Source organism: Sceloporus occidentalis, unplaced genomic scaffold, assembly GCF_023333645.1.
Source record: "Sceloporus occidentalis isolate IW3139 unplaced genomic scaffold, rSceOcc1.0.p SCAF_1, whole genome shotgun sequence".
Taxonomy (NCBI): Eukaryota; Metazoa; Chordata; class Lepidosauria; order Squamata; family Phrynosomatidae; genus Sceloporus; species Sceloporus occidentalis.
The window spans coordinates 43,040,981-43,064,162 of NW_028316981.1; the positions used below are offsets into that span (position 1 = coordinate 43,040,981).

The 23,182-nt window shown below is 41.6% G+C and overlaps 1 protein-coding gene across 5 annotated transcripts in view; it reads left to right on the plus strand.

Annotated features, from left to right (window-relative positions):
• Positions 1-1,499: 1,499 nt before the first annotated feature.
• LOC149321341 (contactin-4-like) overlaps positions 1,500-23,182 on the plus strand; it is a 700,468-nt gene continuing 678,785 nt past the window's right edge. For all 5 annotated transcript variants that reach the window (XM_089519801.1, XM_089519827.1, XM_089519837.1 and 2 more), the window contains exon 1: positions 1,500-1,705. The gene's annotated coding sequence lies outside the window, so the exon portion shown is untranslated. The remainder of the gene's footprint in view (positions 1,706-23,182) is intronic.

The following is a 23,182-nucleotide window of genomic DNA, read 5'->3' on the forward strand; positions in this document are numbered from 1 at the left end:
TTGGGAATAAACGCTTCTAGAACATGGCCACATAGCCCAAAAAACCCACAAAAAAACTGTAACTGCATTACTTCTCTGGATAGTTGTGATTAATAAAAGTCTTGAAAACATAACCTTGGAGAGTGGTGCTTGCAGTGTAGCAAAGTACAATACCATCCAATATCTACAAAAGGAACCACTATTTTGTGGATTCTGGATGTTTTTGTATTTCTCTGGACAGCTGTAATTTATCAAGTGTCTTGGAAACATATCCTGGGGTAGCCATGTTGGCTGTATAGCATAGTACAGTTTATCACACGGGAGGAATTTCTCTTAATTTCAAATGAAAAGAAAGTGGGGCCAGAGCGCATTCACATGAATTCTGTGGATTCCAGATGTTACCGTACTTCTCTGGACAGTTGTGATTTATGAAAAGTCCTGCCTCCCATCCACACGGCAGAAACAATCTGATTTGACCCTGCTTTAGCTGCGATAGGAAGAGGCCAAAAGCAACACGTCTGCTCAAATTCACAGCCTGGCAGAGAAATAAACAGGCTATATATTGCACTGTCCACACACATTTTCCCCCCTTTGAAATGGGTTCATAAGGTTGCATTCCGGCAAGTTTGTAATGGTTTGGTCCCTTTAAATTGAGAAGGTAGAGATGGAACACTGCGGTTAAAGCGGTGTCCAGCCACATTATTTCTGCAGTGCAGAGGCGGCCTTTGGAAACATGGCCATGCAGCAAAGTACAAGAACATCCCAAACCCACAAAAGACGGTGGAAGACAACAAAAGTCTTATCAAAGGCTGCATCCACACTGGAGAAATAGCCCTGAGTGGGCCCCACAACAAACTCCAACTCCCAGGATTCCATAGCCTTGAGCCAGAAAAGAGTTGAAGTGCCAAACCGGGTTGTTTTTCCAATGTAGATGCAGCCCTTGGGTGTTATAGCTTTCCTCACTTTCGTTGTAGTTGTGTGCCTTCTTGTTTTTTGCCACGGCGCTCCTCTGAGGCTGAGAGAGTGTGACTTGCCCAAGGTCAGGCAGTGGCTTTCCACAGCCGAGGCTCCCCGGGGTTTCTTGGTCCTCCTCCCTCAGTCAGAGGGCTCCCCTTTGGGGAGGGAAGAGCTCAGGGTTTGGGCGCCCAGAGGAGGGCCTGGGGAGGGGTCCTTTCGCGCAGCCCCTGAAGCCAGGGCTTCTCAGCCTTGGCTCCTCCAGGCCAGGCCTTTGGAGACTTCAGCCCCCAGCATCCCTGAGCATTTGGGGGCAAGGGGCTGAGACTTCTGGGGGCTGAAGTCCAAATGAGGTTGAGTAGCACTGCCCCGAGCGTCTCCTCCGCCTGGCGCCCCGGGGCCCGAGGCGTCTGCCGGTGCCCAGCCTCCTTCTCTCCCTGCCAGCCTGCCTCCCTCCTTGGCGCCGCCTCCCGCTCAAAAAGGGCCGCGGCTGCCATCCCTCAGCCCCAGCTTGCTCTGGCAGGGCAAGCCAGGGAGAGGAGGGACCCGGCGAGGAAGGCCAGGCAGGCAGGCAGCCTCGGCGCCGGAGAGTTCTTGGCCAGGACCCGGTTGGCATCCCAGGCTTGGCTCTGGATCTCCTCCTCCTCCTCCGGCTTTGAGTGCCAGGGCAGCAAGGGCAGGGAAAGGAGCCTCCGCTGCCAGCCTTCCTTCCTCTGGTCTGGGGCACCTGGGCAGCCTCCTCCCCCTCCTGCAGCCCCAGCCCTTTCCCCAGGTAAGGCCGGGCTTTCTTTGGGGCAGGGCAGGGCAGGGCAGGGGGAGAGAGGGAGCAAGAGGGACCGGGAGGAGCAGGGGAAGGAGGGCAGCTGCTGCTTTTATGCCCGCTGGAGTCCCCTCTTCCCTTTGCAGCTGAATGCCCTCCGCTCTGGAGCAAGGCAGCGCCTGGACAGCTCCTGCCTGGCTGCCTGGCTGCCTTCCTCCTGAGGGTGACCCCCGCCAGCCAGGTCCTCCTCCTCCTCCTCCTCCTCCTCCCGCCCAGGAGGACTTTCCCAAAGGGTCCTCTCTGTCTGGAGCCTCGCTCTTGGTGTTTCGGGGGGTTGGGGTATGAGGGCTTGGAGCTTGTGTTTGGAAGGGCCTCCATTTTCCCTCTTCCCTGGAATGTCCTACATTTTGCGGTGCCTTGTCCTCCTTTGAGGTGAGCAGGGCGTCTGGTCCCTTCCTTCCTTCCTTCCTTCTTGCCTTCCCGTCCCTTCTTCCTCATCCTCTCCCCTCTTCTCCTTCTCCTTCTTCCCAATCGCCCTCTCTGCACTGAGCTCTCTCTCGCTCGCTCGCTTTCTCTGAAGTGGGACATGTTTTCCTCTCTCCCTCTCTCTCTGCCTCCTTCCCTTTCTTCTCTTTGCCATGCCTCTTTGGATGCAGAGACTTGGGGAGCCCCCTTTCGCCCCTTCTCTCTGCAAGTTGTGTGCCTCGTGCCTTTGCAGCGGGGCTCCTCTTTTGGGGCTGCATCCACACTGCAGGAATCACCCGGTTTGGCACTGCTTTTCTTCTTTGTCTGGCTCAAGGCTGTGGAATTCGGGGAGTTGGAGTTTGTTGTGGGCCCAGAGCGGAGGAGGTCTCTAAGCAGAGGCTGGATAGCCATCTGTCGACGGGGAGGCTTTGATAGAGAGCTCCTGCATGGCAGAAGGGGGCTGGACTGGATGGCCCTTGCGTCTCTTCCAACTCTAGGATCCGATGATTCTATGAGGAGGTTTTGCCAATGCCTTCTCTGAAGTACATAGCCTATAGCAGCTGGTTTCCCATTCAAGTGCTAACCGAGGCTGACCCTGCTTAGCTTCCAAGACCCTTCAAAAAGGGCCCCTTTAAGAGGCCACGACCATCTTTTTCCATTTAATAGAGGGGCAAAAAGGTATGTTAAATGCCTTTCAAAAGATGGGCAACTGACTCCAAAATCCTGCGTTGGTGTCTATGCCAAGGTTCCCACTCAGTTCTCCCCCAGAGGAGGCTAGATAGGGAGATTGACTGGGCTAGATAGCTGCTATCTTCCCTAGTCACCTTTGCAATAAAGCCGGCAGAAGAAAGATGATATGTATCAGTCGTTCCCCCTCCCTCCCTCCCTCCCTCTCTTTTTTGCTTGCAAAAAATGGGATGATCTGAAAGGGAAAAGGCTGGGCAAGAAGTCTGGTGGATGATCTGAAGATAAACAGACATTTGGAGGGGGGAGCATCCATTAAAGATGTGCGCTTATGTTCCTTGAAGTGAGAGAGAGAGAGAGAGTGTGTGTGTGTGTGTGTGTGTGTGTGTGTGTGTTGTTCTTACTCGGATACTTGGCAGAACTGTTTAACCAAAATCGTTCAGCAACTTAATATCCCTTAATATAATAATATAACATATATATGGAATGGGCTTCTTTCCTCCCTCCAGCCTTTTCATTTAAAATGACACAACTGGACACAATGTTTTATTATTGCAACTACCTTGGGAGAGGGAGCAAGGAGGCAAACCCATAAGGTGTGCTTGCATGCATGTGTGCAAGCGCGCACGCAAGTGTGTACAGCTGTGGTGTTTTCCGGTGCCAATGCCTGAGTAACTCTGGCTGGGTGCAAACAAGTGTTTCTTTTTCCCGCTTGTACAATCCTTCCCTCCCAAGGGTGGTTTGTTAGCGCTTGGTGTTGGGCGAACAACATAATGCAGCATGTTGTGTCACTTTTCCCGACAGAGATGGCTGGCTCACTAAACTACAAATGAAACGGTGCTGCTTGCATAACAAGTGGGGCTAGTTAGCATCTTACATACTGATTTTCCTTTCTGGTGAAGGGAATCTGGCTAGTTGTTGCAGCAGTTGGTTGTGTTTCCTAGGAGGAAGGATATATTAAAATCACCATGAACTTTCATGAAAATATATTTACTTCATGATATACGTCCCCCTTCTCTCTTTAAGCTTACATTTTGGATCTTTTTTTTTTTTTTTAAACACAAGATAAAAGATATGTGCAATACTAAATATCTTACAGATTTCTTGCAGGTCATATGTAAAAATGATATCAATACAATACTTTATAATTAATGCAAAGTCAAAGGCTTTCATGGCCGGCATCCATAGTTTTTGTGGTTTTGGGGGCTATGTGGCCATGTTCTAGAAGAGTTTATTCCTGACGTTTTGCCAGATCAGAGAAGATGCCAGCCACAGATGCTGGCGAAACGTCAGGAGGAAACTCTTCTAGAACATGGCCACAAAAACTTTATAATTAACATATATTTTTTTTTGGGGGGGGGGAGAAATTCTACTGTTAGGTTAGAGTGTTTAGATTCAGGGTTCCAACAAATGAAATGTATGGAGGTGTCCTGCATGCTCAGTACACCTGAGTGCATTTCATTTGGTGGCACTGTGACCCTAAGCATTCTAAACTGAATATAACTCCTAAATCATTTCTTTGGAAATACCTTTCAGCTAAGGGTAAAGATGGACCCATATATTCTAATGTGTGACAGAGCTGAAGTAGTTTCTAAACAAATTTGCTGCATACTGAGGCATTTGTTTCCATTCCATTTTTAAAGGCTGCACTGCACACTTCTAGAATACCTCCCTTCATCACATTTTGGCTGGTGTAAATTTATGCGCTAAAATGAGTTTGACTTTACAAGCTAAAATTAGTTTGGCATGTGACTTTGTTAGGGTTTCATGCAAATAAGTTCGACAATAAGTTTTGATAGTATGAAGAATCTTTGGTGTGCTATTCTTGCTATCAATGTATGTCATGCAGGTTTACAGTGTAAAAATGTGTTTGTTTGTTTTTTGTTTTTTTAAAATATAGCAGCAGTTTGTGTGTGAGAATACTCTGTAACCAAAGCTGCTTTTCCACTATGGCTAGTAAGGAGATAGCACTGCTGGTAATCCCCTGATCCAATCCTTAATATTGGTGTTATTAGACTTAAGTGGTATTATGGCTGTCATTGTAACCACAGCTCATTGGATGCAAGTTTTATTGAAAATGGTAGTACTTTGTATGTCCATAAATAACAGGAACCGTTTTTCTGTAGTGGGGCCGAATTGGGTTTGGAATTGCAGGGTATGGTTACAAACTATTAAAACAGTGTAGGAGATAAAAAGTTGTCAGTAGCACGAATTTGTTGTTAATTGCACAAATAGCACAACACAAACAGGCTTGTATAACATCTGATGAAGTAGACTGAAGTCTATGAAAGCTCATGCTGCCAACATCTTTCTTCCAGTTAATCTCAAAGGTGCAACAAGAGCTCTCTAACAGGCCTGTATGGTGTATTGTTAGGCATTCGTTGTCAAATTTCTGTTTGGGAATGTGCTTACTCCTGGTATGGATAGCTGTATGGGGTCCTTGCAGACTCACAGTATCTATATTCAGCTATTTATTTATTCATATTATTAACATCATAGGGTACCAGTCTTGGTAGAGTTTGGCTGTTCGTGCTATATGAAGCAGGTATTAATTGGCTTGAAGATCTGCATCACCTTACCTCACAGCTGTTTAATCTGCCATATTGTGGGCTGATATTTTAAAATGGTACAGTGGGCTGTAGAAAATGGTTTGTTTTTTTAAAAAAAATCCCTACACATTATAAGCTTTTTGTTTTTAGTACAACGGCAATTGTAACCCACTATAATCCTCTACTACAGCTACTTAATAGAACATAAGCTACTTAAGATAATATAAGATGTGCTTCTCAGTCATTCAAGAGATCAATGCAGTCCCAATGTCTTGTTCCAGCACTGGCTGACCAGACGCCTCCAGGAAGCCCTTTCTTGCAGTAGACAACCGTCCTGTGCTTTTGCAGCAAGTGGTGCCCATCTGAGTGTTTGTTAATATTCTGCCTATACTCTTCAAGCACTTAGAAGGTAATGGAGGACCTGATCCTAAGCCAGCAAAAAGGCTCCTGATGACTTTGCCATGACCCAATCATTAAATTCATAGGAAATCCTACAGTACACCTTTAGCAAGATGGACAAAATTGCCTTCCAGCTTGCTTGATGTTGGTAAATAATGTATTGCAGATGGCTTTAAATAGTTGCAAGAAGTGCTAGCTAGAGCTCTCCAACATCTGTAGGTCTGTGGCCAGCTATACTGAAGAAGCCCCTTTGGGTTTTGGTCAAGAATACAAACTGCTCACTGCAGGAGTATGTTTGCTTGCTTAAAATATCAGTGAGAAGATTATTATTATTTTTAGAAAAATGCTCCATGTAGGCCAGGGGATGATCTAGGATTTCAGATACAAATATTTGAGTCCAGTTTTCAGTTCAAGATAACATCTTTATGTGAGTTTCAATGTAGAACATGCTAATATTTCCTTTGTTTTCTTCCTGAATTATTAGGAGTGACTGGTGTGCAGAGTTTGTTCTCCCGTGGTTAGCCATTAGGCCTTTAATATGTTGAATTTAAAGAAATTCTTAACCTTGACACTTTGATTTCAAATTCCACATTTCTCATTTTAATTTTAATTTCACTGCCTCACTATGACATCTTTAAAAAATTTAAACCCTTGCATGATAGAGGACTGTGCAGCCATTAAATAGAAATTCATCTTGAATGGGACACATGGGTCCAGTTCTTTACATCTGTTTCTGTAAGTGAAAATGCATTATATTCATCAAAGTGGAGAGATGTTTAAAAAAGAGTATTTATGCTTACCTTTCCACCCAGTACTATAATCAACATTAATTTTAATTGTTGTACTGCTCTTCTAGTGTGAGGGATGCTTTATATTTCTTTTCCTCTTTACCCTAACAATAATGTTTAGAAAAAGGTGCTATATTCACATTTTGCAAATGAAGAACTTTGTCTGAGACAATAACTTGTTCATGGCCATGACAGGGACCCATATTTCACAGATTCAAAGCTGGCTTCATAATCTTGCATAGAGCAGTGACTATTGTTTACTCCTGATGGTTGCATTTCAACTGTGCAACATTATCTTAAAGTGCACTCTTGTATATATTGGGATATGTTTAAAAAAAGAAGTGAGTAATCCAGTAAGTCATTTTGTATCAACGATTGTTATGACAAGACAGTGAAAACACTGGGCTCTTTAGATTTGGAGAATGCCCTGCGAGTGTCTGGTTAATTTTTTCTGACTTCATTAGGCAACGTTAAAATTGTATACATCAAAAACTGACAGCTATATAGCTGTTGAAGGCAATTGATTAGCATTGTGAGTACTTAATAGGTCTCTCTATCCACTCACTTGTCCTGTTGGTTTCATCCAGCTCAACCACAACAAAAATCCAGATCCTGGTGATATAAAAAATATATCTTGCTACATATTTGGGGAATGCTCTGGTGATCAGTCATTGTCATAGCTGTTTTGGGTGATTCCAACTGTTCTGGGTGAAATCTTCTGGAAGCAGGAATTGTGAATCAGAACAGTAAGACACCTCTGAAGTGCACCTCTGAAGTGGAAGGGAAGAGCACAGACAAGGTATGTGCATCATGTTTCAGCTGTATCAAAATGCTTGTAATTAGTAACTCACAAGTTATACATCAGCAAAGTTTAGCCACAGATTTCTTTTCTATAGCAAACTGTTCCATTGGATTTTTGCTTGGACCTTGCTTCTGCTAGATGCCCAGTAGGTAATGTTAGTACATTTACTGTATCTTCTTTCCCCCTTTTAGCTGGGAAGAGAAAATGTTCACATTGGTTGATCAGCTTTGAAAGGTTTCTCCTGAAACTCCTCCATTTGTAAGGAAACCTGCCTAAAATTGGCATTTTTGCTTTTGCCACAGTCCTCCTAACTCTCCCCCTCAGTGTAATCATTCTTACAGTTAAAGTGGAGGCAGTGTGGTATAGTGACTTGATTGCTGTCCTAGGATTGTGAGAGACCAGGGTTCAAATCCTCCATCAGCCATGGAAACCCACTGGATGACCTTGTGCAAGTCACACTCTCTCAGCCTCAGAGGAAGGCAATGGCAAACCAAAAAGCACTGAGTGGAGGAATTATGTTTTGGAAGAAGTGGCTTATATGTTTCCAGCATTTGTTTGAAATCATCTCATTACAAGTGGGGTTCTTTTTCTTTTCTTTTCATTAGGAGAAAAGATATATGATCACCATATTTTTTTTCACCAAAGGGAAAATATCAGCTTAGAGGGAAAAGATTTATAGCTAGTAGCAGAAAGGGAAACAATTAAATAACCGCTTATCTTTGCTGCGATTCCCTTTTTGTATATTCAGTGTATTTGGCCATAGCATGCATTGTTTTCTGACTGTTTAGCTCAGTTTTGAGTCCTGTGTAGATATCTTTTCTTTGAAAAACAAATGTGTATAACTTAACAAAAAGAGCAGGCAACATTGTGACCACTACATGTTTTGGATTACTACTGAGATAAGCATGATCACATGGGTACTGGTTAGGGATTATGGGAGTTTATTTCTGCCAATTTTTTAAAATTCAAAACTAACAATATGCACATATAAAATGAAACAACCAGGCCAGGTAAGCCTTGTGTATGTAAACAACATTTTGAACTTTCTAGAAACCACTTGAAAGGTTTTTAATTACAAACGTAATCAACCTCAAATTATATGGGTTGGAAGCCTAACAATTTTATGTTTATATAAAATATATGTTTAGCACTTTTGGTGGGTGGATGGGTTGGTAGTATTCTGTTTTAGGGTTCTGTTTTGTTTTTAGTATGTTAATATGTCCCTTTTTGCTTTTTCTGTTTTTATTCACTTTTCTGTTTTTATCTCTTTTTTCTTTAGTTGTACGTTCACCAATGTTATTATTAGTAAATGATTCATCTATTCACCAATACAAATATTGATTAAAAAGAAAGAAAAGAAAGGTTTTTCCAAAATTCATCCATTTTTCTCTCAACCCACTCTACTTTTAAAATGATTCTTTGTGGCCAAACTTCTAGATCTTTGCTTTTTTAAATATGTTGGGATACCTAGTGAGACAGGCTGATCTGCTTTCCCATTTTATCTCTGATCTGCTCTTCACACTTGCTCAGAAAGGAATTTTGAAGGCAGTTGTTGTTTACCTTTCCTGTTGTAGACAGGCACACATAGCTACAACAGGCTGAGCTAGCGTAGAATCCTATTGTTTATAAGATGAAGTCTTATTGCATAGTTTACTGCTGACATGCTGCTTAAACTCAGCACCAAAGAGTGTGTGTGTTTTCTAGCCCACCTTCCCAATTCTGATAAAAACTTTCAGCTAGAAAAAAAAGGGGATTAGCGGTTATAAAAGGACTTTGTAAAAAGGAACTCTTTTGTCAGCTGCTTTTAAAGCTGAGGTATGCCTGTATTCTAAATTCTAAACAATGAAGTACAGTGCTCCCACATCATACACGGGCGTGCTTTACATGGTCTTGAGCATACACGCTCAAGCCGTGGGGAGCACGCGGGGTGAAGGGGCGGCCCGTCCCATTCAATTGAATGGGCACACACGCCCGTGGCGCTCCACGCACCGCCGCGTCACCGCACCACTGCGCAGCCGTGCATGAGCCCCATTGTTTCCAATGGGGCTTGAGCATAGGCAGAATTCGCCTTACGCGGGGGGTCCGGAACGCGAAAGGCGAGGGCCGACTGTAGAAGCTGCAATAAGAGAAACAGATGATATTCCGATAGAACTGCTGCAATCCACATTGTCAGAGTCAACTCTAGTACAAACTAACATATGTCAACAGATATGGAAAAGAAAATGATGGCCAACGAATTGGAAATGATCAATATACATCCCCATCCACAAAAAGGGAGACACAAGAGACTGCAGCAACTATAGGACCATAGCACTGATCTCCCACACAAGCAAAATCATGCTCAATATTTTGCAACATAGATTCCAACCATACATGGAGACAGAAATCCAAGAGGTTCAAGCGGGGTTTAGGAAAGGAACAGGCACTAGCGACTACATTGCAAACATAAAATGGCTAATGGAGCACACCAGGGAATTTTAAAAGAAAATCAGCATCTGCTTTATAGACTACGGCAAAGCCTTTGACTGCATAGATCCTGAAAGGCTACAGAATGTCCTTAAAGACATGGGAGAGCCAACATATTTGATAGTCCTGATGAGGATTCTGTACTCAGGACAAGAGGCTATTGTCAGAACATAACATGGAGAAACAGAATGGCTCCCAATTGGTAAAGGGGTTAGACAAGGCTGTGTCTTATCACACTACCTGTTCAACTTATATGCAGAACATATTGTAAGAAAATCAGGCTTGGAACCAGAAGGAGGAGGAGTGAAAATAGGAAGAAGGAATATCATTAATCTGAGATTTGCTGATGACACCGTAATACTAGCAGAAAGCCTCACAGACCTTGAACAGCTACTAAGGAAGATCAAAGAAGAAAGTGCAAAGGCAGGCTTACTGTTGAATACAAAGAAAACAAAAATAATGACTATGGAGAATTTACATAAATTCAAACTAAACAATGAGGAAATAGAAATACTAAAAGAGTTCTCATACCTGGGTTCAAACATTGCTAGAAATGTGGACTGCAGCCAGGAAATCAGAAGACAATTAAGAATGGGGAGGGTGGCTATGAAATAACTGGAAAAGATCTTAAAATGCAAAGATATACAACTCAGTACTCAGTTAGAAGCATTCAAGCCATTGGATGTCAGAGCTGGATAGTTAAGAAACAAGATAGGAAGAAAATACATTCATTTGAGATGTAGTTGCTGAAGAATAGTGCTGAGGATTCCTTGGACAGACAAAAAGACAAACAAATGGTCCTAGAGCAGATCAAGCCAGAGATTTCCCTGGAAGCCAAGATGACAAAACTTTATCATTAGAAAAAAAACAATAATGCAAGTAAGGTGGAGGGAAATAGAAAGAGGGGAAGGCCTCATACTAGATGGATGGACTCTATTAGGGAGATCACGGGTATGAGTTTGCAGGACCTAAGCAGAGCAGTGGAGGACAAGGGGGTCTTGGAGATGTCTCATCAGCAGATCGACATAAAGGCAGTTAAGCAACAACAACAATGGCAATATTAAATTTAACATGGAAAGAATTAATCAGGAATGAACACCCCCCCCCCCCCCAGTAATTTGTTTCTGCAAAGGCAGACAAAAAACATAGTAGGGAAGTTTTGATAGGGCTTTTTATATGGTCCTATAAACATCTTCATCTTTCCGGAACTGTCTATGCTCTTTCCATGCATGTTTAATGTGCTTAATATAAGAGTATGAGTTTTTAACATCTTATAGTTTTCCATGAGCCATAATAGAGGCAGACTTTTCTGCTGTGCATGCAATTATGTGTGAGAGAGATTTTGTTGTTACAGTATTAACCATGTAGCTTCTAACATTCCAAAGATACATAAAAGTTCCATTGAACTTAGGGAGCTGGGGATGTTTAGCCTGGAGAAGAGAAGGTTAAGAGGTGATATGACAGCCCTGTTTAAATTCTTGAAGGGATGTCATATTGAGGAGGGTGTTAGCTTGTTATCTGCTGCTCCAGAGACTAGGACCCAGAGTAATGGATGCAACAGGAATAGAGAATCCACCTCAACATTAGGGACAACTTCCTGACAGTAAGGGCTGTTCGACAGTGGAACAAACTCCCTCGGAGTGTAGTGGAATCTCCTTTCTTAGAGATTTTTAAGCAGAGGCTGGATGGCCATCTGTTGGGGATGCTTTGATTGAGATTTCCTGCATGGCAGGGAGTTGGACTGCATGGCCCTTGCGTCCTCTTCCAACTCTATGATTCTATGATTCTAAGTATATACTTTAGAAGCTGTGTTGTACATCATTAATGTTGTACTAAAGAAGAGAAGTTATATTTTATTTTTAAAAGTTCTTTTCTTAATTGAGTGAAAAATCTTGTAGTGAAAGATCATAAATTTAGCAAACCTAGTTTAGACTGTTTTTTGTTGATATTACTGAGCAAACATTGTAGCATTCTATATTAGATTTTAGTGACTAAATAAATTGTATACTGAAAGACAAATAATTTCCTTTAAAAGCTGTATGGCTAGGCAGCATGCAGTAGGTATATGTGTGTATGTTTCTCTGTGTGTGTATTCTGTCACAGCAACACTGGGAATAACTGAAGTTTATACATTTAGAGCCATTTATGTTCTCTTTTGAAAAGTCTTAGCTGTTTGCAGTATCTTATCTACTATTTTATGCAATAAATTACCTTGGCTGTGTCCTTTTAAAACAACATTGATAAACTGTGCTGTTTTATTTATTTGTTTGTTTACAATTTATTTATTCTAGAATAGTCTTAGGGACATGAATGGCATTGTTCTAGAATAGACTTAAATTTATCATAGTCATACTGCGCAAAATAGGCTTGCTTGCTTTGAAATAAGTCCTGCTGTGTTCAGTGGGGCTTTCTGTGAGGTAAACATGTAAGGATTGCAGTCTTAAGTCTCACTGGTATACAGACAAATAGGCATATAAATATATGCTCAAATCTAGGAGTCCTAAAATTTCTCCTTAAAAACGTATTTATCTTCTTGGGGCATCAGTTGTGATGCAAATACAGTATATCTATCATCATGAACACCAGCAACTGAGAAGAAGCATATGAAGTCTACCAACACAGTCTTTATTTTAATTCAATCAAATTATTAGGTTTATGAATTTTGGGCCTTCTCACTAGTATATCTGTTGATAAATCCTGCTACTGTTGGTAGTTCATTAGTTTCATTTTTATTTCAGTTACTCCTAGCTGCTAAGTCTAATCTAGTTGATGTTAATGTGTTAGTATATCAATAACTTCTTTGTACTGCACCTTCCCAGTTGATTCAGATTGCTCCTTGGGATAGTCATGTTTCCTGTTTTACAGGGGATGGTCTGGTATTTGATGGATTGTCCAGGTGAAGTCAAATTAAAAGCTAAAGAATTTGTGTGGCAGCTGGATGGCAGACTGAAGTATAAAAAGTAAAGATAATGGAGTGTAAAGCTCCAGTAGTGTCATGTTGCTGAGCTTCTGGTTCCTGGCCTGTGCAATGAAGCATGATTGTGCCATGGGACATCTTCACAACCAATAAATGGTCAAAAAGGTGGATAAGCACTTGGGCATCTTTCAGTTATATGTAGACAGTCATTAAAAAAAAAAGGAAGAGCTATCGGCCCTCTGGACCACCAATGTTATGCTGTAAGTGTTGTGCCAGAGGTCTGGAAGGGTGACATTGTCCTTTGCCTCAGATGTTGCTGTCAAATAACCACAATACAACAGGTTGGAAGTAAGGTCACTACTTTATTTGCAAACAATTGGTAGGGTTGGCACAAAGCATAAGGTCAGGATCTGTGAAATCAAACAACCCGATGTTGTCTGATTATCCAAACCTGGCACCCACCAGGTGCTTGGGATGACCTAGGGGCTAAGGAACACATCTTGACCGCAAACGTTGTCTTGCGTTCACAAATTCACTAAGCCCCTAGTCACCGGGAGGCGCTCCCGCGTTCTGGCCCCCGCAATGGCCAAACGCCTGCCCTATTCACCCCCGGGTACCTATTGACTCCCAAACCAGAGCTCCATAGCCCTGGTACAACAACGTGCAGATCCTGGCCTATGCTGCCGCCAAAGTTGTGACGAAAAAACACCCACAAAACAGCGGTGGGCGGGCGGGAGAAGTCTTTCTCCCTTCCTCAGCTTGGCTCCGCTCTGCTCGAAGCCAAGCGCCAACTGAGGGCTGGGGCCGGCAATGTGGCCTAAAATAGGCCTAGGCCCCACCCATATTGCATGCTGTGCGGAGCCCCTCCTCCAAGGCCACCCAACCAATGGGCAGCCCTGGAGGACCAGAAGCTCCGCACCAACGAGCCCGGCTCCCAGAGCGTCGCGGAGCGATGGGACCGCCCCATCCGCTCCGCGCACCAATAGGGAGCCGGAGCAAGCCCCAGTGCACACTGGGGCTTGTAGTTCCAGCTGCTTCTAGCGGCAAAACTGTCTGTCCGCCGAGTCGGGCGACTGTTTTTTTTGCCAGCTGCTGACTCACCATGGGAAGGTGTTCTAAGCAGTCTGAAGCCATGGTTGTGCCAGGGAGGAGGGCTTTGTGCAAGGGGGTAATGGATAGTCCTTGTGCAAAGCCTGTGAAGATGTATGTTTATGTCATTGATGGATTTCTGATCTGAGCAGGCACAAGTGTTATTTGGTTACATTTTTCTGAATTGTGGTGAGTGATGATGAATTTTTATTTAAATTACAGATAATATTTGTAATGAATATTAACTAAAATGACAGTTCATTTTCACATGGAGCACAGCAAACCATTCATTATTTTTAAAGCTCCATGCTGTCATCCTCTCTCCCACCTTTTCACTTTGTATGTTGTAATGTAAATACCTGTGCCACCCTTGAACTCTGGTACTGTTCTAAAATTCTTTAAAGTATCGGTGGTTCATTTGTCCAGTCTATCAGTTTTTGACATTGCACATTTGTATACACCTGAAAAGGATGTCATTTTAGAATAGATGGTATGGTGGAGCCAACACAAATCTCTCCCAAGGTTTACTAAATCACTCTTGAAGGATTCCAAAATGAATAAGCATAGTGGGATTGATGGTAGTTTCTAAAATCAGAGTCAAACTTCTTTTCTTATCCCCCCCCCCCCCCACTGGTACTTATCGTAAGAATAAGAATATATTGAGATCAATTCTGGACCAGACGAAAGGCCTATCTTGTTCGGCATTCTGCTCCTACCATGGCCAACCAGACACCAATGGGAAGCCCACAAGCAGGACATGAATGCAATAGAAACTTCTTTTTTCTGTTCCCTAGCAACTGGTAGAGAAAAGCATACTGCTCTGATACAGGAGGTAATATATATCCATCCTGATTAGTAGCCATTTTTAGCTTTACCCTTTATGAATTTGTCTAATCCCATTTTAAAGCTGTCTATAGACGCAGTCAATATCTTGCCCTCAAGATTTTCATCGTTTGGTTATGATGTGTGGAAAAATTAATTCCTTTTGTTTGTTATGTACCTCCCACAATTTATATTTAGTGAGTGCCCCTGATCCTTGTATTATGAAAGATGAAGCAAAACTCTTCCCATTCTGCTTTCTCCACAGTAATTTCATGTACAGTATTTCTAGCTTTTCATAAGTTATGACTGTATTGAAGTCCTAGGAGTTGGTACCAGCACCTGGCATCCTTGGGTAGTTTTCAGTTCTCCAACACCTTGCAGAGCACTCTACCAATGCTTGGTCATGGTCCTCTGGGCATTGTGGGAAGCTAAAATGGTAACTTTCAACCACCCACCATTATTGTCTTCTCCTTCTTGCTACATCAGCCACATAAGCCTTCAAAATCATATCAAGAGAAAAGGAAGTCTGCCAGAATGCATTTTGTTCATCCCCTCTCTCTCTTACATGGAGCCTCAGTTGCTCTGCTTTATACAGTGCTGCCCTTAATGTCATGACTTTGTCCTCTGGGATCCTAGGATTTGTTGCTTTGAAAGGTGGTGAGAACTCTTTGCTAGAAGGCTTATGAAGGTACAGTACTACAGTTTGTTTGTTTGTTTGTTTTGATACAGTGCCCACCTTGAGCAACCCCCCCTCAAGATTCCTGCCCCAATTTGAGAACCACTGCCCAGCTCTGTCTCTGCTTCCCATCTAACGCCAAGGAAGCTCTTTCTGTACTAAACCAGTGTCTGCTGTATGTAATAGATTGGATAAGGGTGAACAAACTGAAACTTAATCCTGACAAGACAGAGGTGCTGCTGGTCATTCATGCAGCAGATAAAAAAATACAGGAGTTTATCACACCGACTCTAAAACGGGCCCATTGTGTTCTAAAACGTGTGCGTACATGGGCGCGCACAGAACAGGATGGGTCTGAGGATGGTATTTTACCGTACACGGGAATGCCACTTTTGCCACTGGGTATTCCAATTGTGTCCCCGTTCTGTTCCAGAGGGCACCATTTCTGAGAACTGTTGTAAAGAGTTCTCAGAAATGGTGCCCTCTGGAACGGAACGGGGACGCAATTGGAATGCCTGGCAGCAAAGGCGGTGTTCCAGTGTGCGGTAAAATGCCGTCCTCAGCCCCATCCTGTTCCGTGCATGCCCCTGCGTGCATACGTTTTAGAACACAACGGGCCCGTTTTAGGGCCGGTGCAATAAACTCCAGATTCAGCCTGAACAAGATGGGGTTACATTTCACCTGAAATCTTTTGTTTGAAGCTTGAATGTACTCTTGGACTCAGATCTGAACCTGGATGCCCATGTTTCAGAAGTGGCCAGAGTGCATTTGCACAGTTAAAACTAGTGCACTACTGGAGCCTCCCCTGAGAATTCCAATCTGTCTACAATGATATGCTTTGATTACCTTTCATTTCAATTACTCTTACATCCTGTATGTGGACCTGCCTTTGGAAATTGTTCAAAAACTTCAGCTAATCCAAAGCAGTAATAATAATAATAATAATAATAATAATAATAATAATAATATGATTTATTTATAAGCTGCCCAATCACTGGGAATCTGGGCGGCTTACAACAGAGGGGATAATAGACGGTTCCCTGCCCTCAGGCTTACAATCTAAAAAGACATGACACAAAAGGAGAAGGGAATGGTGAGGGGGGGAGGGGATCAGGTCCAGCATTCTTCTCTCCCTCTGAGGCCTGGACCAAGGCAAATGGACTGGAGGGAGGGCTTTTCTTCTTCCAGGCTAGCTCTGATGGAGCTGGACCTGCCTGGTTAACTCCCTCATAGGTCTGAAGATGACAGTTATGAACGGAGGAGTCTCTTCTTCCAGGCTATCCCTGATGGAGCTGGGCCTGCCTGGTCACTCCCTCGCAGGGTGCAAGATGACAGTAATGGAGGGAGGAGTCTCTTTCTTCAGGCTAGCCCTAATGGAGCTGGGCCTGCCTGGTCAATTCCTTCACAGGCTGGAAGATGACAGTTATGGAGGGAGGAGTTTCTTCTTCCAGGCTAACCCTGATGGAGCTGGGCCTGCCTGGTCAACTCCCTCGCAGGCCGGAGGATGTCAGTTATGGAGGGGGGAGTCTATGGCCAGGTTGTTGACAGGGACTGGTTACAGGGGTTGCATGAATCCCCTGTTGCAATAGCTTCACTGGCTACCAGTCTGCTTCTGGGCAGAATTCAGAGTATTGGACATGAACTTTAAAGCCATACAGAGACTTGAGTCCAGACTGTCTAAAGGACTGTATCTCCCTAGATGAACTGGCCAGTGCTTTAAGATCTGCAGGGAAGGGATTTTCTCAGTTCCACCATCATCAAAGGCACATTTTGTGAGGATATGTGAGACAACCATTTCAGTGGCTGTTTTTTTAACAGAACTGAAGTTTCCTTGTGTTTTAACTTTTTAAATACTACCTTTTAAGCTAAACATTTATTTCTAATTTTATTTTAAATTTTGTAAACAGTCTTAGGTCTTATGGTGGGAGAAAAGTGTGTATAAATTTAATAAATTTAACAAGTCTCCTTATAGGTCCATTTAACAAGTTAACCTATTACTTCACTGAATGTGATCTTTTTTTAAAAAAAAGCCTTCACATTAGCTTTAGTCCTTGAGGCTAGAGTTTCAAGGGCCAAATGAAATGGTCTTACTAGTTTTCACAGCAAGCTGTCCTAACAATGAATGGGATGATTGGTGCCAAATCTGGGCCTTTTCATTGCCTCAGAACTTTAATGTGGAGGGAAAAAAGTGGGAGTTCCTGGTTTTGAGTGGAAAATCTGGATATTCATGTATGTGTGTGTGTGTGGGGGGGGGGAGGAACTGTGCTCCATAGTGATACTGATGTGAGGATAGGTAGGAGAGGAGTTGAAAAATGTGTACAATCTCATGCATGAAGAAGGGGAATCCTGGAGCAGTCATGGTCATGCATACTATAATTTAGTGGACCAGGTTGAGTTGGGAAGGGAGAACTGTGTGTGGACAATTGTCTGGAATTCACCTCAGTGTATGTAGACAAGCTTGTGGTCTGTTCAGATTGGGGTAACGTGAAGCTAAACTGGATTTTCTTGTCAATGTAGATGCATCTTAGATATCATTTCACTTAAAATATAACTATTCCAATGGAGTTTGAAAAGATGCAGTTTGATACAGAATTTATTCTTAAGGAGTCAGCTCTCATTATTCTTTATGACTTTTGAACAGTTTTCAGAATATAATACTACAAATTTCTGCTGTTGACTGATTATTTAGAACTAAAAGCTTCTTTTTTTTAGAACAAAGTTCACCTTCTTATTTGCTCTCTGGGTCTCTCAAGTACATTTTGGAACATTAATCAGCAGCTGGCTTGTAAAAATAATGACTTGTTTAGTACTTTAGCAGAATATGATTTTTTTAAATGAAGGATTTGACATATCTGATTTTAATAGTCAAGAGTGACCTCTTTTGTGTATGTGTAGATATCTTTGTATAATTGTGTATCTACAGAATGCTCTTTGCTGCATGACTGTGCAAGGGAAGGTATAGCAATGGTGGTTTAGGAGGATGCAGTTGAATCAAGATTTCAAATCAAGCCTCAAGGTATGCATGCAAATAAGATTTTTACAGGTGCAGTTTTTTGGTAATTGGAATATGCAAATCACTTTGAATTACAACATTTTTAGTTTATTTCAGTGACCATTTTCATTATACAGTATATCTATTTTAGTAATCCAGGAGTACTTTGTTGTGTTTTGTGAAGAAACCTAGGTTCTTTTTAAAAAAGAAACAATTCTGCTATTTTGATTTTAATTTGAAATTCACATATCCAGTTCTTATAAATACATTTGTAAAGGAGGTTCTTACATGCATGACTGTTCCATTTCCAATAGAGGGGGACTTGTGCTGAATCTGAGGTTCTCATAGCACTTTTGGCCATCACTGGAATGCCAGCTCTGTTTGTTCTGTGTTCTCTCCAAAAAAAAATCTCTAAAACATCTGGCTGCAGGGAACACACCGTTCCCTTTTTGCAAAAGCTCTACTGATTGCTGGTCTGTTGCCAGGCACAATTCAAAGTGCTAGTTATAATAAATAATAAATAAAAGCTTTATTTTTACCCCACCTCTCTGTTGGGGACAATTGAGGCGACTTACAATTAAAACGAGAACATACATATCCCATATCCCAATCTTTCCCTCCCTTCCTTAAATTATCAATTAAACAGAATTAAACATTAACAACAATACAATTAAAATAACCAGGGACGGGTAGATGGGGTACAAGTACTCAGTGGGAAGGTGGCCAACAAAAGTATCTGCCTGTATGATCCTTCCTGTGTCTTGAGAACTTTTGGGAAGGGCCTTCTCGCTCCCACCACCTGCATTGGTATGTCTGGTGGGAACATGGGAGAGGATGTTCTTGGTGGCAGAGACCAGGTTCTTGAACTGCCTTCCTAGAGAGGCTAGAATGGGAGCCTCTGCCAAGTGAAGATCTTTTTGTTTGACCAGCCCTTTGAGAGCTGACTGCCCAGGGCTATGTTGTTTTTGTTTGTTTGTCTTTCTAAGGTTAGTTTTCTACTGCTTTTTGCATGATGCAAAGCATTAGTTATATCTGTTTTAACGTTTGTAAGGCACCTTGAGTCCGAGACTGGAGAAAAAGGAAATAAATAAACAAAAAATCAATTTATTATTATTATTATTTGCATTTAAATAATAATAATAATAATAATAATAATAATAATAATTTCTACAAATTGGTCAGCATATGTGTATATATGGGAGGTCAGCCCCACTTCAGAGCATTATATACTTCATGGTATTGTGACCAGAAGGAAGAAGGTGAGGGTGGTGGCTGAGTGTGGTTGAGAGCTGGTCTCATTCAAACATGATTGAATCAGATTCACTCCTAAAAGCACCCACCTTCAGCTTGTTAAATAACTTCAGTCAGAAAAGAACAAATGGTGGGTGGGCTAGACAGTTTCACTTGTATATTTTTTTAAAAAGCTCTTTCTAATTTGTCCTCTATAATCATTTCTGTCTTGAGCACTGTACAGTTAAAACTATTGCACTAAATACATGTGTCAGAGCCCATTTTGTTGAATCAGAAAGTTCTAAATGGTGTGTTTAAGAATAGGGAAAGAGGCAATTAACTTTCCTGCCTGCCAATGTCCCTTTTAATATTTGCAAACCTCTTTGCAGTTGATTTTCTTTGTGTGCCTCTGCACTCTGTAAATCTTGAGAGTCCCTCTTCTCTTGGCTTCTCCCTGGTTCAGAGACTACACATTTAGCTACTCATGGGTTATTGGACCACTTGCCCAAGATTTATAGTTTAGGAGCCCAGTTTTACTATTGACTGGTCCCCATTAGGAAAAGGTGTGGAATGCTTCTCTTCTGTATACCACCTGCTACATCATTTTCCATCAATAAATCACATCTTATAGCAGTAATGTGTGTCAGTGTTGATACCCCCCCCCCCCAAAAAAAAAAAAGAAAAGAAAAGAAATCTTGGGAAGGCCTGGAAGTACGGCCAGTTTCAGTTTTTTAAAATTATTTCTCAGGGTTGGAGATGGGGTACTGTCTAAGCTTCAATAATATGTGTATTTATGCTTTAGATCTAAATTTAGATAAGTGTTTTTGGCGTAAAGCCAGCATCACACAGGTGCTGCAGCTTTCTTCCGTTTACCTGTTCTGGAGACTTTGCTGTTGTCCCAAAAGCAACTCCGGACAGTTTCCCAACCCTGCAAAGTAGGTTAAGTGCATGAATGTCAACAGTGCTTGGGGAAGGGATTCATTTTTCTCCAGTTCTGCTGGTGGAAGCAATTCCATGCATGGTTGGGTTTAGGCCTTTATCTCTTAATGCCAGTTGTGCTTTTTCAAAGACAACTCAGCTAAGCAACATAGCTCTCACTTTATCATGGATCTGGATGCACTGAATAAATTGTTGCCTTGTTTACATAGCGCTTATGTGATTCATCAGCTGTTGACTCATGTGGCTGATCTTCATCTTTTTATGTGGGCTGTTGAGGGCATAATTGGGTTAACTGGGTTAGGTTTCTGTTTTATGGGCACTATGTCAACAAGGCAGTACACACTTGCAGAGAGCATAGCACTGGGAAAGAAATTTGAATGAATTTGATGGTGGCCATTGTTTTCTAATAAGTATCTCAAAAGTACCCAAATGACCCCTTTCCCATACCAGTGGCCATTGGTAAATTTAAACTGGTGGACTCTCTCTGATGTTGATAATAGGATAAATATGAGAAAGGAAGGAAGGAAGGAAGGAAGGAAGGTCGGTCCAAAACACACTGCAGAAATAATTCAGTTTGAGACAGCTTTAACTGTCCTGGCTCAATGCTAGAGAATTCTGGAAGTGTAGTTTTGTGAGACAATTAGCCTTCTCTGTCAGAGAGCTAGAGTGCAAAAAGATATTACAGTTCCCAGAATCCCCTAGCATTGATCCAGGGCAGTTAAAGTGGTCTCAAATTATTTCTGCAGTGTGTTTTGGACCAAAGGTAAATTGTCTCTTGTAATACATCAGTCTTGGTTGTCTTTCTGATACATGCAGTATCAATACAAATAAAGTAGTGCCTAATACAGCATTGTGCACCATGGTTTCTGATTTAATATATTACTGTAATTCATTTATACTCAAATTGACTAGTATTTCAGTGGTAGAGAGAAACTGTGAAAATTAACTTTCCTTTTCTATTTGTATATTATGAGATTCATGATAAAAAATGTTGCACGTGTAATTTAGTGGTTGTCCCAATTGATCTGGAAAAAGCATCCAATACTTTTGTACCTTATTTTCATTGTGATCTATGAACTACTTGAAAGGCATCATGGACTAGTTTACAAATATTTGTTCTATCTAAATGTAGTTCGTATGCTGTCTTCCCTTTAATTCTCACTCTTTTATGATATGATTTCCTGTAGCTGATAGATGGACTTAAATTTAACTTTCAATAAGGCTTGTTGCCCTGGTGTATTCACATGTTGAGTACACCACTGTGATATAGTGGTTTGGGCTATGATTTTGGAGACCAGGGCTTGAAAAGACATGGGGTAAGACACACTTTCAGCCTCAGAGGAAGACAAACCTGTAAAAAAATCTTGCCAAGAAAACCCTGTGATAAGTTTGTTTTAAGGGTTGCCATTAAGTCAGAAACAACTTTAGGTTACACAACAATTCATGTGTTGTTTCAGATACAGCTGAGATGAGGACAGTATTTTCCAGAAAAAAAAGAAAAAAGGTGGGTGTTCTTTTATTCCAGCATTTAGAATACTAGAGTACATGATGGGCATGGTATAGGGGCAGAATCCAAAACAAAGCAAAAACTGTTTTGGTCTGTCTTCAACAAGAAAGTGTATCATTTCTTTTAAGAAAGAAGGTTTCCTTTATATCCTGGTTCTAACTGCTGCAGTTTTTGGAGATAAATTTGCTTTCCCTTTTTGATTAAGGACCTTGATTATCTATAAAGCCCAATCACCTGCTGTTAAGCTGGCAGTCTATAACTGAAGGCCTCTGGCCTGTATTGGGTAGGAGTCATATCTGCTGAATTGCTGAGAACAGTGAAAATTCACAAAGCCTCTGAAATCTTCAGTTTTCATGTTGTTTACAAAATGAGATGATCCAAGCTTATTTAGATGGCTAGAATTGGAGAAGAATATAAGGGGATGATTTTGGGTTCAAGTTGCAATGACACCTTGAACCTGGCATCTGAAAGAAAAAGAAAAAGATATGACCAAGCTTGCATAACATATGTCTGCTATGTCCATTTAAAAACAACTGCAGACTACAGATGCTACAGTAATGTGGGCCTTCTGAAAAATATGATTTCTCTAAACCATTTGGTTTAAATATTGTATTTATTTATTTAATATTTTTATTTTAAATCACTCAAATACAACAATATATGCTTATATGTACATAAACCATTGATATAAGTACAATCCTTCTAGATTTACATTAGATTACTGGTTTTCGTTATACAAATAATAATTCGTACAGGTCTATCACTAACAATACGTCAAATAGACAGGCAGACCAGCCACTACTAAACAAAAAAGGAAAACATACCTCATTATCACTCACAAAAAAGAACCGAGTGTATTGCTTAGTCATATTTCTCTTTCATATTTATATCATTATATCCTTTTGGATTCCAAAATTATCCTCCCAGTATTGTAATACTAGCAGCCATTCCTCTGCCAGTTTGTCTTTAGATTTATTTCTAATCATAAACGTTATTCTGTCCATTTCTTTTACTTCTTGTAGTTTCAAAATCCACTCTTCCCAATTTGGAGGCTCTTTATTTTTCCAGTTTCTCACTATCACTAGCCTCGCTGCCGTCACAAGAAAAGCAGGACCCTCCAGTACTTCCTTTCTATTTCGCTTTGGAAAACAGATGTCATATTTA